This window comes from Schistocerca nitens, chromosome 1, assembly GCF_023898315.1.
Source record: "Schistocerca nitens isolate TAMUIC-IGC-003100 chromosome 1, iqSchNite1.1, whole genome shotgun sequence".
Taxonomy (NCBI): domain Eukaryota; kingdom Metazoa; phylum Arthropoda; class Insecta; order Orthoptera; family Acrididae; genus Schistocerca; species Schistocerca nitens.
The window spans coordinates 179464590-179482839 of NC_064614.1; positions in this window are offsets into that span (position 1 = coordinate 179464590).

Consider the following 18250-nt stretch of genomic DNA (forward strand, 5'->3'; position numbering starts at 1 on the left):
TAATTGGGTAGCAATGTTGCGGAGTAGGCTGGTCAATGCCGAGTTGAGGACGGTCTTTTAACATAGGACGGTGAGATTGCTATCTGACCGCCATACACAGAGAGATTGATCGAGTACTATGCGCGAGGTCTCAGAAATATCTATAGCGTGGTTTGGTATACTTGGATCGTTTTTATGTGTTCGAAAATTAAGTTTGAGTGGATGTACTGAGCAGTCATCTGTCAATGCTCGCAATGATACTTGCAAAGTAGATGAGGTATGGTTTAGCTGATGCTGAAATTAAGAAAACATGCTGTCACATGACTGGCCAGTGTTGGACTTGCTATAAAATTTTTGGCGATAACTGTTGTGATGGTTAATATTACAGTAGATCGGTGGTGTATTATCCATACCAGCCGTGCATTGGGTACCACATAATGATTGAGTGACAATGCTTGTATCAGTTGGGGAACAAATTTTGGTTGATGGGGATCAACTTCTGGGGTTGCTAGACCGAAAACGGTGATCCCGTATTTGTGCGCAAAATGAACAATCACTCGGTTTGAAAGGCATAGTTATCTACTATTGGGTTATTGCGACATATGGGTTTAAATGTAGAGTCCGTCAATCACTTTCGGGGGGGGGGGGGGGGGGGGTAGTTTGGAAAGTCGCAATAACGCCACCAGGCTCTTCTAGTTTCCTTATGTTGTGTCTGTCCATTTTATTTAAAATCATTCAATGTTATGCTCTATCCTCGGTGAGAGGAGTTGTGTATGTAGGTAAAAGTATTTGCTTATTTGACTACATGTATGCGTAATTTAGTACATTTATTTGTTCACTGATTATGAATATCAGTGGAAAAAGGAATTATTATGTTCCTTTGAGCTGGGTTGTATGTGGGGGGCGTAAATGCTTGTACAAAATTATTATAACGGTATGGGGGGGGGGGCAAATAAGTAGAACACGTTCTGTGAAAGTGTGTGTTGAAGGACTAAGCGAGTGGATGACGCAACTCATCTACGACTGTATCATCAGGACATGTAAATAAATATCAGATAACCTAAATTGAGGTCTTTTCATATGTATGACTTTTGCTTCGAATTGTGTCTGTCTATTTGTTCTAAATGCATACTAATATATGCTTAGAAAGGGAGAATGTTTTTTATTATAAGTGAGTTTTGGCAGGAGTGAATAGGCTTTTATATATGAGAGTGTTTAAGATTTGTGAGTGGAAATAGTCAGCCCAGCGTTAATGACGTCGGGTTCGCTGGCAGGGGGAGAGACAGTGTTAAAAAAAATGGTTCAAATGGCTCTGAGCACTATGGGATTCAACTGCTGTGGTCATAAGTCCCCTAGAACTTAGAACTACTTAAACCTAACTTACCTAAGGACAGCACACAACACCCAGCCATCACGAGGATAGAAAATCCCTGACCCCGCCGGCAATCGAACCCGGGAACCCGGGCGTGGGAAGCGAGAACGCTACCGCACGACCACGGGATGCGGGCAGTGTTTACATGTCGAGTTGTAGATGCAGGGGAGGATAGAGATCTGCGCTATTCAGGAATCCATTTGTGCAGTGTATGTGGTTAGACAATAGCCGGAGAGCAGGTATAGAGAGAGCCCACTTCGGCCTGCTGGTCCTGGGGGCTGAGTGGACGGATGTTTAGATGGACAGATATGTGGCTTTGAAATGCCGTCGACGGCGCTCGCATTTCCGGCGAATGGTCAAGACAAGGTCCTGTTGCAGTAAATGTGTCCGTCCTGTATCAAAACAGGCTGCAGAAGGTAATGGATATGACTTTCTCGGACTTGAATTGCAAATATCAGATGCGCAAAGATCTGGAAATGGGATCAGCTGTGTAGGGTGTGACTAAAGCGAAGTCGGAATTTTACTGTAGCATGCAGGTAGGTACAGGCGAGGCTACTATATACAACTACAGAATGGATCGTGTGTTCGAAACAGTGCAGAGCTGTTTACGTGTATTAGACACTAACAAGCGGTATTTATAATGTGCTCCACTTTACTCTGTGCCAATTGCGTCTATGTGGTGTCGGCTAACTAATAATTTACAGAACAGTTGCTGTGTGGTGTTTAACAACATTCTGCAATTTGTCTACTGGGGTAATAAGAACACTCGAAAATTGACTGGTGTGCACTTAAGTCTGCCGGACTCTCAGGACCAAAAAAGCTTATAAGTTATGCTCTGTCTGCAAACCGTTTTAATTATCTACCTGTAAACTACGTAGAGGTTCTTAACACAGACTCCAACAATGACAATATTAGTATTACGAAGAAGCGTTATGTTAAAGCAGGAGAAACTTATTTTTCTCAATCTAGAACCCAGTTCTCCACCATACTGTAAGATATAGATATCGCCGAATTGGGGCTGGTTATACGCCAAGTCTTAAGAAAATGAGTAAATGTATCACACAGACTTAAACAATTCCCCATTAAAGAAATTGCTCTTTTAAGTGCAGTTAACGTTTTATGTGCAAAAAAGGAAACTGGAAATGGATGACATGGAGCTAAAGAAAAGAAAACTAGAGTATACAGAGAAGAGAGCTGCCATAAAGGAAGAATATAAGCTGCAAATGGAAAAAGGAGGAGACTATTGCGGATGTGCATTCCAGGTAAACACAGCTTATGCAAAAATCTCTCTACGAAGGGGAATACAAAATATAGGTACTTATAGCAAACAGCCATGGAAACTGGTCACGTGTTGGTGTACTGTCCGAATTTAGTGGAGTCGAGAACGTTTACTATATCAAGGGATAGACGAAAAATGTGTTTATTAAGCTCTGTTCCCATTTGGATCGGCTTAAAAATGATGGTTATATTATATGTAAGTGTGGCGAACTAGATGTTGTCCACCTAGCAACAGAACAGCCATTTGCCGAGTTTACAACTGATCGACTAACTACATTTATGAACACTCGTTTGCAAAAGTTGTAAACTTAATGTTCTACACAGAAATCCCGCAAGCATGTGCAGCAGAAGAGTTGCCAACATACACACAGGAAGACGTGGAACGCTTTAACTGTAGCGTCATGGAGGAGATACGAGGAAAAATTAAAATCCCCGAATGCTCTCGCCTAGAAGAGCTGCAGGAAGGAACAGAGCTAATAGTTGAAACCATAAAATAAGTATTTTAGAGGAAGAAAATTAGATATGTATTTGAATTCGAGAATATACCTTCTCTGTATTTGTCAAATTACTGCTCGCAGAAAGAAACAGATGATTCAGATGTGGATTTAAATTATAAGTTAAAAATTAAATTGGACGTTATTAAAACTACACCTAAGGAAAATAAGGAAGAGTTGTTTTCTGTGTGTAGATGAATATGCAAAGGTAATAAATATTTTATATGAGAATTTAGACCTCTCTTATTTGCTAAGCTAGCGAAAATCGTAAGATATTTCCCATATACAACGATCTATGAGCCTGTATTTCGGATCTGGTACTGAGCCGTTGGATGACCTTGAAAAATAGTTGAAACTAGGTAGTTGAAAGCGTGGCGACCCCTTCTCGTACCTAAATGAGTTATTTTGCGGGAGGATCTGCAGGCTCTGCTATGGATTATTAGAATAGTTTACGAGTACTGAGCGTATATACACATCTGTGTGGAGAATTATTTAGTAGCAGTTTACTATAGTGTGTACTGACATTATGCTTGGGCGCATGTCTGTGGACTGTGCAACATGGCCAGGGCACAACTAGGTGGGTGTTTTGTGATAGCGTGATAGATATCCTGCATGGTTAAATAAGTTGTTCGAAAAAATAAATAGAGTGTTCTCAATGATTACACGCAACTGCAGCACAGATCAGAGTGATTAGTTTTCCTCACCATCTCGGTTGCATGTGAGTAGTAAATGTTTTCCCGGCCGCGTGAATCGTGTGTGTCAACGAATTATGGGCTATTCTGCCAATAGATGTGAAGGCAGGTCCAGACCTGAGACGCTGGCGGTATACGTGAGAAGAACAATGCAGCTTTGACATGTGTCAGAGGAGAGTGCCCTTTCTGGTCGGCTGTCACGAGCGCTCGGAAGCTGAACGTGAGTGAAAGCTCTGGAACGCTCTCCTTCAGCCGACAGTACGCGCGTGCGCTTCTTGGGCCTGCCTTGGAGCATAATCTAAGGCGCATAGGCGATATCAACTTCTCCGGTGTTAGGCGTGAATGCGACTGTGTTGATTTCATGTTTGGGGGGATGCTGAGCAGAGACTTTTGGTCGGTTTGGCAACTGTGGGTCTTTGGGCGCGTCTGTGCACTATTTTGCGAGCATGTCTGTGCACTGTGCTGTGCTTTATTTGGAGAGTTTAAGAGTACAGAGCTAGTCTGCTGTTATTGTGTACTGCATTATTTAAGAGCTGTTTGCTATTGTGTGGTGAAATTAGGAGCTGTTTACGTGTTTGTGGCCTGTGTCAGATGACCATAGTCCGATCAGCGCAGGTGTTTTGTGACAAATATACTCCACTACTAAATAAAAGGGCTTGAAAAAAAAATAGAGTGCAGTCCTTCCTTACTTCCCCGAGCAGCGCAGCACAGTCTGAGCTGTTTTCGCAATAACGGCAATCTGGTGAGTGACTCGAAAATAACTGGACAAATTTATCTGTTGAGGAGTTACAGGTCTGGATTGGAGCGAATATCTTGATGGGTGTGGTTGTGTTGCCAAGTGTAGTGCACTACTCGAGTTCAGACCTTGCCTTAGGTCAGCCTAGCGTATCTAAACCTATGAGAAGCAAAAGTTTCAAAAAGATGTGTTGCAAATAAATAAAGTACACTCGTTCCTCCTTCCATCAGCGTATGCACTGAAATTATTACCGAAAATTAACAGTTGTTTGGCTATTTGTACGTAAATGCTTTGCATTTTTTACGAGCGGTTCGCATGTCTGTAGGCTGTGCTATGAGTTAGTTTTAACTGTTTACAATTAGCAAGCGTGTGTCTAGAGCTTTATTAATGAGTTATGTAGGAGCGTTTTGCAGGTCTGTATGGTGTGCAACATGTCGGTGTGAAACATATACTCCATTCCTAAATAAAGTATATTGCTTCCTCCATCCATGGGCCTAGTGCAGGATGAGCCCTTTTACCCGAAATGTGTACAAAGAGGTTGAGTGCTGGTGGCTTAGTTTAGCGGTGATAAGCTTGGTTTGCAACAATTTTCTTTGGTTGGTGGCGGAAGCGCCAGGTTGGTGGCGGAAGCGCCAGTGAGCTTTGTTTAATGGCAGATTTCAAACTTGGTGCTGGTTCCTAGGAGGAAGTGGCGGTCGGGTGGCTGAGGTTAGTACAAGTGCCCTTTCTTTCCAACAATTTTGATACGTTGGTAGAGAAAGCAGAAGTGACGTTTCTTTACTGCCTGTATTCAAACTCGGTGCTGGTTACTAGGAAGAGGTGGCTGTCTGGTCCTCGAAAAGTAGTTGAAATTAGGTAGTTGAACACCGTTGCATACGTATATGAAATGGTAAATTGAATTCTTTACTATGATTAAAATCGAAATAGAATTAAGTACTTAGGTATTTACAGAAGACTATGTCCGTCACGTGTATGGAGGTTGTGTGACGTAAGCGGTGCGGCGGCGCAGCGATTGTACAGTCATAGCGCGCGCGAGAGAGAGAGTCAATTACCTAGCGTACTAGTGCAGACCAAACGTGCTGTTATAAGCTCATGGCGGATTTCGCTGTCGAGCAAACTTTGCTGCCAAAAGTGTAGCACTGCGTTCTCGCTCGCTCTGGGACACGTGGTGGACGTTGAACAGGCGGCATCGTCAGGTTTGAACGTGCCCAGGAAAACAACTTACGTGCCAAATGTGTGGCAGGGAATGGCCCACCGTTGTGTGATTCAGATCAGAGGCAAACAATTTTTGCGGCAAACGTGCGGAGGCGACGAATACACATGGTGAATGGAAAATGGACCGCTGTGACGTCAAACTCGGCAAGTTCCAGCCTGTCCAGCGAAAACATGCTTACGACGTGCGAGCGATCGCTGGGCTCGCCCCCAACGTAACACGTAGTCCAGAGCGAGCGGCCGGCCGCCTCACGTGACAGGCGTCGGCAGTGTCTCCGCGCGCTGGCCAGTTGGTGGCGAGGATTTGAAGTAATTCAGTTGTAGTGCGGACGTCGTGGTGATTGCACTGCGATATCAAAGATGTGTGTGCTAACTGTGTTGGAGGACAAGTGATGACCGTACTGCTTGAAATAAAGTCTTCAATCCCTTCGCCCCTGCAAAATCAAAGGTCGTGACTTACGTTACTATAAGTGTAGTTTATTATTTGACGCGATTCTGATAGGCTACCAGTGAAAAAAGATAAGTAACTGGGAAAGTTCGTACGTATGATCGATTATGGTGTTGGGATTTGAACTTGTGATAGATTTCTGTTATAGATGTAAGTAAAATGGCTTTCTTGCCGAGAAAATCGGACACCTTGAATAAATAATAAATGATAAAATTAGATATAAGTTTAGTTTTGAGACATTACCGTGTTGGAATTTGGCGCAATTTTCTAGTGGAGGTAGGCCCATAATAATAAATGATAATGATTTATAATAAATGATAATGAATGATAATAAATGATAATGAATGATAATAAATTACAATGAATGATAATGAACGTTAATAAACGATAATGAATAATAAACAAAAGTAAGGTTTCGCAGCCATTATCGTGTTGGAATTTGAATTTGGAGGGAATGTACTAGTGGAGGCAGGTCAATAATAATAAATAATAATAAATGATAATAAATAATAATAAAGGATAATGAATGTTAATAAATGATAGTGAATAGTAATGAATAATAATAAAGAAAAGTAAGGTTTTGCATGCATTATCCTGTTGGAATTCAAACTTCCCGCCATTTTTTCTTCTGGAGGCTTAGGTTAGTGCACAATTGGTCTATTTTCCCGCCAAAATTCAAGCTTCCAGACATTTTTTCTTGAGGATAGTTTAGTGGATGTAGGACAATTGGCCTATTTTCCCGCCAAAAGCCGCCATCTTGGATGACGTCATGCGCTGTTGCCAAGTCTACATGCCGCCATTTTGGATGACGTCATCGCCGCCATCTTGAACAGATTTGGCAACAATGCAGCGTGCCCTCGTACGTAGGTTGTCCCTCTACTCTTATCTCAGTTAGGCTGAAGTCAACAAACAGTTTGATGCTCGAAAGACAAAGATCCTTAATTTAAAAACGGCTGAATGCCCCATGACTTAAATCTACCTTTGTATCTATCTCTCGCTTGACCTTGTCCCGCAGTTACGCAGGGTGAGCCATCGTTAATCGGATTTGGCATGTTAACTGTTAAGGGGTGGCCAGATGCCCTTCCTGGCGCCACCCCATACCCCCCCCCCCCGGAACAGACTTAGTGTACCCCCACTATCTGGGTCGAGTGTAATCCATTGAATAGTGCGAATGTGTTCATATGTCTGTGAGAAGCGTAACTGAGGCGGAACATATGGACCAGCCTGCTATTCACCTAGCGGAATGTAGAAAACCGCCTAAAAACCAAATCTGGGCTGGCCGGCACATCAGCCCTCGTCGTTAATCTGCTGGGCGGATTAGATCCGGCGCTGGCGCGCCTACCAGAGTCCAGGAAGCAGCGCGTTAGCACTCTCGGCTACCCTGGCCGCCTCTTAACTTAAAACTCAAGGTAAAATAAATTTAAACAACAAAGCCTTATTTTAAATTAGGCTCTAGGCCCAAAGAATCTAACTCTTTACAAGCAAGGAACTTTAAAATGCCTGAAGGCCCATGACTAAAATAATTTTTGGTAGGTACAAGGATCTAGGCTTTATCTTTAAACAGTATATTAATCAGGCTGAAGGTCCAAACAATCTAACATCTGACAAGCAAGAAACTTTTAATTTTAAAACGGCTGAAGGCCCATGGCTCAAAACATATCTAAAATAATTTTTAGTAAGCAGAAGGCCCAAGGCTCTATCTATAAAGAATATTTTAATCAGGCAAAAGGCCCAAACAATCTAACAATTGACAATTGAGGAATTTTTATTTTAAAGCGGCTGAAGGGCCATGACTTAAAACACCACTAAAAACAATTCAACTTTAATTGGTTCAAAAATGGCTCTGAGCACTATGGGACTCAACTGCTGTGGTCATTAGTCCCCTAGAACTTAGAAATACTTAAACCTAACTAACCTAAGGACATCACACACATCCATGCCCGAGGCAGGATTCGAACCTGCGACCGTAGCAGTCGCACGGTTCCGGACTGCGCGCCTAGAACCGCGAGACCACCGCGGCCGGCCAACTTTAATTCACAACCATCGGCTGTGAGTCATACAAATACATACTATAGAAAATAAGAAAAGGCAGTGCAGCTAACGGTACTCAGAAGATTCGGGGGGTTGGCCAGCACTTGAAATACTAACGATCACTTAGGTGAGACAGATAGTCGGCCCAACCATTCACGATCCGACAACAAGCCAACCACCAGACAGCCAGAGGACCCACCGACAAGGTAACTTTCGCTCCACTCGACCAGCACACAACCAGGACTTCAATGGAAAACGTAAAAGGTATGGACGCCCACAACCAAGCTGTCAAACTACACACTGTGCTCGACAGTGACAACACGGTGAGGAAAGAACACTGCCTGAATTTACGTCAATAGCCAGGGCAGGTAACCGGAACGTTAACGGCCGCAAGGCAGGAAATACCGCTGGTGCACTTCAATTGCAAATAACCAAATACCGTTAGACTCCACCGGGCGGTGGCTAAACCTTCGCCAACTGGAACACACATGTTGTTGCACGCGAGAATGTCCCAACAGCTAACAGCGATAACCAGATGGCACAATGTGAGCAGTCTTGACCTGCTGATAAATTAAATCCAAACTCAACTTTCGTGTCCAGGGTCAGTGAGCCACGGACCTCGTAGCAATGGGAAAAGCCTCACAGACTCCGACACTGTGTAGAGACTGCCAGTGGCTCCAGCCAAACGACGACCTGCGGCGATTTCCTCGCTGCTCCACGCCAACCGACCGACTGCTCGCACACAGCACAGCCGGAAACTATACGCACATAAGCACCAGACCAAAGATAGTACAAGGAGCGAATATCGATACACACTGCTGCTGCCTCTCACGGAGAGGGCGAAAAACAGCATAATCGCAATAACTGCAGGAAACCAAACACAGAACAGTAACCAAGGTTTCAACCAACGCATCACACTACAAACAAGCCACAGTAAAGCGCAAGACAGAAGGGCTGGAAAAGCATAAACACCATTTGCTACTTTGTATCACGTTCAAATTTCGTCGAAGGGTTTTGACGTTCCATAGTGTTTCCCCCCTGTATACCAGAGCAATAACTCCAGTCGCACTACACTCCAAACATCGCTTTCAATAGTACTGCAGCCTGAGAGCGTCTTTTGAGTAGGGATGAAACGTCCGGGGGGTGGGGGGGGGGGTGTCAGCGATGTCAAACAACGTTGCAGAGAACGTCGTTCCTCTGCTCATCACACTGCGAAATGTTGTTTTATACCGCCAAAATAGGAGTGCGGGTAAGGTCCTACCAACAGCATAGTGAACGCATTATTGTGGCAAAGATAGACACGAAGCCCATGCCTACTACAGTAGTACAAGTTTATACGCCAACTAGCTCTGCAGATGATGAAGAAATTGATGAAATGTATGATGAGATGAAAGAAATTATTCAGGTAGTGAAGGGAGACGAAAATCTAAGTCATGGGTGACTGTAATTCGAGAGTAGGAAAAGGGAGAGAAGGAAACATAGTAGGTGAATATGGATTGTGGGTAAGAAATGAAAGAGGAGCCGCCTAATAGAATTTTGCACAGAGCATAATTTATAATAGCTGACACTTGGTTCAAGAATCATAAAAGAAGGTTGTGTACATGTAAGTATTCCTGGAGATACTAGAAGGTATCAGATAGATTAAATAATGGTAGGACAGAGACTTAGGAACCAGGTTTTAAATTGTAAGACTTTTCCAGGGGCAGATGTCGACTCCGACCACAATCTATTGGTTATGAACTGTAGATTAAAACTGAAGAAACTACAAAAAGGTGGGAATTTAAGGAGGTGGGCCTGGATAAGCTGATTAAACCAGGGGTTGTACAGAGTTTCAAGGATAGCATAAGGGAACAATTGACACGAATGGGGGAAAGAAATAGTAGAAGAAGAATGGGTAGCTCTGAGGGATGAAGTAGTGAAAGCAGCAGAGGTTCAAGTAGGTAAAAAGACGAGGGCTAGTAGAAATACTTGGGGAACAGAAGAAATATTGAACTTAATTGATGAAAGGAGAAAATATAAAAATAGAGTAAATGAAGCAGGGAAAAAGGAATACAAATATGTCAACAATGAGATCGACAGGAAGTGCAAAATGGCTAAGCAGGGATGGCTAGACGACAAATGTAAGGATGTACAGGCTTATCTCACTAGGGGCAAGATAAATACTGCCTACAGGAAAATTAAAGCGACCTTTGGAGGAAAGAGAGCCACTTGTATGAATATCAAGAGCTCAGATGGAGACCCAGTTCTAAGCAAAGAAGGGAAAGCAGAAAGGTGGAAGGAGAATATAGAGGGTCTATACAAGGACGACGTACTTGAGGACAATATTATGGAAATGGAAGAGGATGTAGATGAAGATGAAATGGGAGATATGATACTGCGTGAAGAGTTTGACAGAGCACTGAAAGACCTGAGTCGAAACTAGGCCCCGGGAGTAGACAACATTCCATTTAAACTACTGACGGCCTTGGGAGAGCCAGTCCTGACATAACTCTACCATCTGGTGAGCAAGATGCATGAGACAGGGGAAATTCCCTCAGACTTCAAGAAGAATATAATAATTCCAATCCCAAAGAAAGCAGGTGTCGACAGATGTGAAAATTACCGAACTATCAGTTTAATAAGTCACAGCTACAAAATACTAACGCGAATTCTTTACAGACGAATGGAAAAACTGGTAGAAGCCGACCTCGGGCAAGATCGGTTTGGATTCCGTAGAAATGTTGGGACACGTGAGGCAATACTGACCTTACGACTTATCTTAGAAAATAGATTAAGGAAAGGCAAACCTACGTTTCTAGCATTTGTAGATTTAGAGAGAGCTTTTTACAATGTTGACTGGAATACTCTCTTTCAAATTCTAAACGTGGTAGGGGTAAAATACAGGGAGCGAAAGGCTATTTACAATTTGTACAGAAACCAGATGGCAGTTATAAGACCCGAGGGGCACGAAAGGGAAGCAGTGGTTGGGAAGGGAGTGAGACAGGGTGATAGCCTCTCCCCGGCGCTATTCTATCTGTATATTAAGCAAGCAGTAAAGGAAACAAAGAAATATTCGGAGTAGGTATTAAGATCCATGGGGAAGAAATAAAAACTTTGAGATTCGCCGATGACATTGTAATTCTGTTTGAGACAGCAAAGGTCGCGGAAGAGCAGTTGAAAGGAGGATATAAGATGAATATCAACAAAACCAAAACGAGGATAATGGATTGTAGTCGAATTAAGTCGGGTGATGCTGAGGGAATTAGATTAGGAAATGAGACACTTAAAGTAGTAAAGGAGTTTTGCTATCTGGGGAGCAAAGTAACTGATGATGGTAGAAATAGAGAGGATATAAAATGTAGAAATACAATGCCAAGAAAGCGTTTCTGCAAAAGAGAAATTTGTTAACATCGAGTATAGATTTAAGTGTCAGGAAGTCGTTTCTGAAACTATTTGTATGGTGTGTAGCCATGTATGGAAGTGAAACATGGATGATAAACAGCTTGGACAAGAAGAGAATAGAAGCTTTCGAAATGTGGTGCTACAGAAGAATGCTGAAGATTAGATGGGTAGATCACGTAACTAATGAGGAGGCATTGAATAGAATTGGGAAGAAGAGAAGTTTGTGGTAAACTTGACAAGAAGAAGGGATCGGTTGGTAGGACATGTTCTGAGGCATCATGGGATCACAAATTTAGCATTGAAGGGCAGCATGGTGGGTAAAAATCATAGAGGGAGACCAAGAGATGAATACACTAAGCAGTTTCAGAAGGATGTAGGTTGCAGTATGTAGTGGATGATGAAGAAGCTTTGCACAGGTTACAGTAACATGAAGAGCTGCATCAAACCAGTCTCCGGACTGAAGACCACAACAACAACAACAACAACAACAACCACCAAGTGAGTGGGAATCAACGCCACAAGAAAAGGGGTGATTTCATTGACTCCCTTTATGCCACTCCCGACGTCTTTTCGTCTCGGTTCTGAGCAGCGTTGTGTCTGAAATGGTTTCCAGTGCCACTCATACGAAAATCGCGTGATTTCAGTGCTCGGGATAGCAAATTCTGACCACCACCGGAGAGATGTCAGGAGAAGGTGTAAAATGTGGATAAGTAGGTGTGTGATGGCTTCCCATCGTGTGGCACGCCCCGATGGCGATGTATGGAATTGTGATGAAATTTGGAGCCAATGATAAATTGTTGACTGATACGTCATAAGAATTTCTCAGATGAGACTTCTTTTCGCTTATGTTGACACAATGCTATTTGAAGCGTCGGTGAAGCCGAGGGTGACAATGCCGGGCGCCACGCCTTTGCAGTATTACAGAAAAAGTTTGCAGGCGCCTTTCAGCCAAATTTCAAAAACTTCAGCATTGCAATCCGAGACAATTAAAGAGTTTTGAGAAAGTGATACATTTTTGTGCTGTATATACACATATCAAAAATGTTTTGCATCACCTCAGTTCCGAGAGTTCCCGAACCTGTACAGAAAATAAGAATAGAGATCAACGAAACATCATTTCCGCCCTTTTTATTGCTCATGAAAACCACACACTCCATGTTGCACCAACATACAGCGAGACCTTCAGAGGGGTGGTGGTCCAGATTTCTGTACACACCGGTACCTCTAATACCCGATAGTACGTCCTCTTGTACTGATACATGCACGTATTCGTCGTGGCATACCATCCACAAGTTCATCAAGGCACTGTTGGTCCAACGGCGATTCGGCGTAGATCCCTCAGAGTGGTTGTTGGGTCACGTCGTCTATAAACAACCCTTTTTAATCCATCCCAGGCATGTTCGATAGTGGTCATGTCTGGAGAACATGCTGGCCACTCTAGTCGAGCGATGTTGTTTTCCTGAAGGAAGTCATTCACAAGATGTGCAAGATGGGTGGGTGGGGGGGGGGGGGGAGCAAATTGCCGCCCATAAAGACGAATGCCTCACCAATATGCTGCCGATATGGTTGACTATTGGTCGGAGGATGGCATTCACGTATCGTACAGACGTTGTGGCGCCTTCCCTGACCACCAGCGGCATACGTCGGCCCCACATAATGCCATCCCAAAACAGCAGGGAACCTACACCTTCCTGCGCTCGATGGACGGTTTGTCTAAGGCGTTCAGCCTGACCGGGTTGCCTCCAAACACGTCTCCGACTATTTTCTGGTTGAAGACATATGCGACACTCATCGGTGAAGAGAACGTGATGCCAGTCCTGAGTGGTCCATTCGGCATGTTGTTCGGCCCATCTGTACCGCGGTGCATCGTGTCATGGTTGCAAAGATGGACCTCGCCATGGGTATCGGGAGTGAAGTTGCGTATCATGTAGCCTACTGCGCACAGTTTAAGTCGTAACACGACGTCCTGAGGCTGCACGAAAAGAATTATTCAACATGGTGGCGTTGCTGTCAGGGTTCCTCCGAGCCATAATCAGTAAGTAGCGGTCATCCACCGCAGTAGCAGCCCTTGGGCGGTCTGAGCGAGGCATGTCATCGACAGGTCTTTAGAGTAGATTTACTTTCATTCCGATTGATCCGTTGATCTGTAGTGAGGAGGTCCTCCAGGATCTAGAACATGACAAATATTTACAACTACAACAAATAAGCTAATGTACCTTCCACTGGTCCCAAGTGGAATGATCATCTCTCTTCCTTTTTTCCTTTTAATTAATACTGTGTGAAAGGATATTTTACAACACTCATTTGCCAAGATCTCATAAATGCAACGAAATTAAACTTTTAAAAGCATGTTCTTTTATTTATAAGTTAATAAACATATAGTAGAACTATACAATTCTTATTTACAATGAACACATTACTGCATTGAAATGGTGCAGAAGTTAGTATATATATATATATATATATATATATATATATATATATATATATATATAAAAAAAATCTGTTGGATCTACTGAGAAATTCATCACTGGAGTAGAAGGAGTTGGCCACCAATAAATGCTTTAGGCTTCTCTTAAACTGAGTTTCAATGGTTGTTAAGGTTCTTATGGCTGCTGGCAAGTTATTGAAAATACAGACACCTTCCTGTACAAGAGTAAGTGACTTTAAATCCTCTTGAAGGTTATTCTTATTTCTAGTGTTGATTCCATGAACTGAGGCTGTTGGTTTGAAAAAGTGATATATTTTTAATGACACATTTCATTAAGGAATAAATATATTGGGAAGCAGTAGTTAGTATCCCTAGTTCCCTAAACAAGCCTTTGCAGGATGTTCTTGAGTTCACACCACTTGTAACTCTTACTGCACGTTTCTGTCCCCTGAAAACTTTAGCTTGGCTTGATGAATTACCCCAAAAAATAATAACATATAACATTATGGAATGAAAGTAAGTATAGTATGCCAACTTTTTAATTTTATATGCCCTATGTCTGACAGAATTTCTTTAGAGCTTCAGCAGTTCTGTAGTGTGCTCCTCCAAGTTGAGTTTGTTATCAAGCTATAGTCTCAATAATATAACGCTGTCCACCTGTTGTATCTGCTTGTTCAAATGGTTCAAATGGCTCTGAGCACTATGGGACTTAATATCGGAGGTCATCAGTCCCCTAGAACATAGAACTACTTAAACCTAACTAACCTAAGGACATCACATACATCCATGCCCGAGGCAGGATTCGAACCTGCGACCGTAGCTGTCACGCGGTTCCAGACTGAAGCACCTAGAACCGCTCAGCCACTCCGGCCGGCTGTATCTGCTTGTTATCATATGTTAGGCATATACTCGTGGGACACCCCATACAAGTTCTGAACTGAATGTAGAGTGTTTTTTCAAAGTTTAGCGACAAAGAATTGGCTAGGAACCAGTAACTGTCTTTCTGATTCTCCTCCATGTCCTAACAACATTGGTTTCGTTCACTCTGAGATGCCTAAACACGTCCCTTGTTTAGAGCCCTTCCTGGCACAAAGTAACGATTCGGACGCGATCGAACCGCGGTATTGACCGTCTAGTCAAGGTTGAATTACAGATAACATGAGCCGTGTACCTCCTTCCTGGTGGAATTACTGGAACTAATCGGATGTCGGACCCCTCCGTCTGATAGGCGCTGTTCATGCATGGTTGTTTACATCTTTGGGTGGGGTTAGTGACATCTTAGAACAGTCAAAGGGACTGTATCTGTGATACGTCACGTGTGCCGGACTGCTTTTGAAATTGCTCGTCATATGTTATAAAGTTTTAGTTTTCAGTTAATTATTTTAAACCATCAGGTTACCTTCCATTGGGAAAGCTGTTGCACTCAGAGACTGTTTTATTGACATGTAAATTATAGATTTCAGCGAACAGTAGTCCTTTTTAAATTTTATTGGCAGATCTAGATTTCAGCTGGAAGCTAACCATTCTCAATGCACTATTATTTATGCTCAGTGCATGTGATGCCTGTTGGTCGGGATTCATCCACAGTTCACTGAACACTACTCAGATATTCAATGAACTGTGGATGAAGCCCGACCGAGAGGCATTACATGCATTTACTATAAATAATAGTGCATTGAGAATGACTAGCTTCTAGCTGAAATCTAGATCTGCCAATAAAATTTAAAAAGGACGTCAGAGCGCTGAAATTATTTTAAATTTATTTGTGTTAATATTTGCTGTAAAAGTAACTTATTAGTGGATTTTCATTAATCTCAGTCTTTCTTCCTGTGTTACTGACTCAAGTCGTCTGTTATTCGTGAGTGTGCATACTCTTTCGTCTAAGACTCATGCCTCAGTAGTGTGTTTACATTTTGCGGGATGCAATGCGGCTGTAGCAGTGATAAAGCAAAGTACTAACAAATTTATTTGTGCGCTGTTATATAGTTATTAAATTTAATAGTTTTCAGCGGTGTTTCGTGCTGTTTGTGAAGAAATAACGATTTAATTAACTTTTGGAAAAGTTCGCTCGCTGTGTTTTTTAGAGTTTTCTGTGCGTCGAAGTCGTTTAGTAAATTTCGTGCTTCAGTTTTCAGTTGACGTTTCTTATTGTTTCTAGTGAAATATTTCAGTAAAATTTGCCTTCAGTGTTTTAACTTCATTCAGTGTTGCATTGACTGTTTGAATGTTTGGTTTTAGCTAGTATATTTGTGAAGTTTTGTTGGTATTGGTATTAGCTGTGGTGTAGCAGTATTAATACACGTAGTTGCTTTCTTAGTAGACAGAGAATTTCGATATCGCTATTGTTAGTACTATAAACAGTTCTACTAGTGTCACTGAACTTTGGTAACGTAGACGTATAGTTTTTTCAGTAAATGTAAAATTTTACCATGAGTGAGAAGTGTTGGCTCTGGCGTAGGTTTGTGAGTAGTTGGTTACGGTGTGGGATTTGATCAAAGTATTTTCATTGGGGGGAATGCAGTGGGGAAACCAGTGGGTCGACAGTTGCGGGTAGTATTGTAGAGTGAGTACCAGGTCACCAGCATTGTGAACCCTAGTGCACGGTTGGTTCAAGTGGCTGGCAGCAGAGGGAAGTTATGTAGGATTTTTACGAAGGGGGATCAGTTAGTGATAGTGGGTGGAGCAGTCTTGATAGGGACGGGAAGTATGATGTAGGTGGTGACCTGGTACAGAAAGCTACTCAAACTGGTGGCGCTAATGTGCATTTCGTGCAACTGTTTCAGCGTCATGATCGACCTTATCTTAAGACGGCTGTTAGGTGGGTTAACATGGGGCAGGGGAGGGCGCTGATTGCAGAGGGCATGGGTCATATCTCAGTAATGCCAGCTGGGTCTATCAGTAGATCGGGATTCACTAAACATGGCCTGCACCTCAGTAGGTATGGGACGGGGAGGCTGGAAAACCTAATAGGTGACAGTGTAGTGGGTGGTGGTGATGGTGGTAGGATCACTCATGGAAAAATTCCTATAGTAGTTGGTGTTCCAGCTGCACCGTTTATAGACTGAAGTCAGCTGATAGGTATACCTGCTTAAAGGAAGTCTCTCTAACTAAGGACTGACCTTCACAGGATGCAATGCCTCCAAGTAGAGAAGGAATTACCATGTTTCATCAAAATATAAGTAGTATTAGAGATAAAGTTAGTCAACTGCTTATAGATGTTGACACTGAAATTATTGGTACATCAGAGCATTACTTAAATAATTTGACAACTGGTGTGTGAAACAATCCTTTGTGATACAGGCAAGAGGGAGATTGAGTCAATAATTAAATCACTGAAGACTAAGGAGTCTCATGGTTGGGATAGAGTGCCTAGCAGAATATTAAAGTACTGTGCTGCACATGTTAGCCCTATATTTAGCCATATTCGTAATTTTTCCTTTAGGAATGGTCAGTTTCCTGGACGATTGAAATACGCAGTAGTAAAGCCGATTTATAAAAATGGAGAAAGGGATAATGTAGATAATTTTAGACTTATTGCTATGCCATCAATGTTTGCTAAAGTTATTGAAAAGCCTGTGTATGTAAGAATAGTTGATCGTTTTATATCACACGATTTGCTGTCAAATGTACATTTCGGTTTTAGAAGTCGTTTAACAACTAAAAATGCTGTATTCTCTTATCTCTGTGAGGTACTGGATGGGTTAAACAAAAGGTTTCGAGCGCTAGGCATATTTTTTTTATTTAACAAAGGCATGTGATTTGCTCCAGGAGTTTGACCGTTACGGAATACGGGGAGTAGGTCACAACAGGTTCACCTCTTACTTTAGGAACGAACATCAAAAGGCTATTATTCACAATGTTGAGAATGGCTGTCATGTGGGGTCTGAGTCAGGTACGATCAAATAGGGGGTGCCCCAGGGATCAGTGTTGGGGCCATTCCTGTTCCTTACTTATATAAATGATATGCCCTCTAGCATTACAGGTAACTGTAAAATATTTCTCTTTGCTGATGACACTAGCTTGGTATTAAAGGATGTTGTGTGCAACATATGCTGGATTTCAAATAGTGCAGTTCATGACCTATGTTTATGGCTTGTAGAGGATTAACTAATGCGAAATCACAGTAAGACTCAGTTTTTACTGTTTCTAACACGCAGCTCAACAAAACCTGACGTTTTAGTTTCACAGAATGGGCA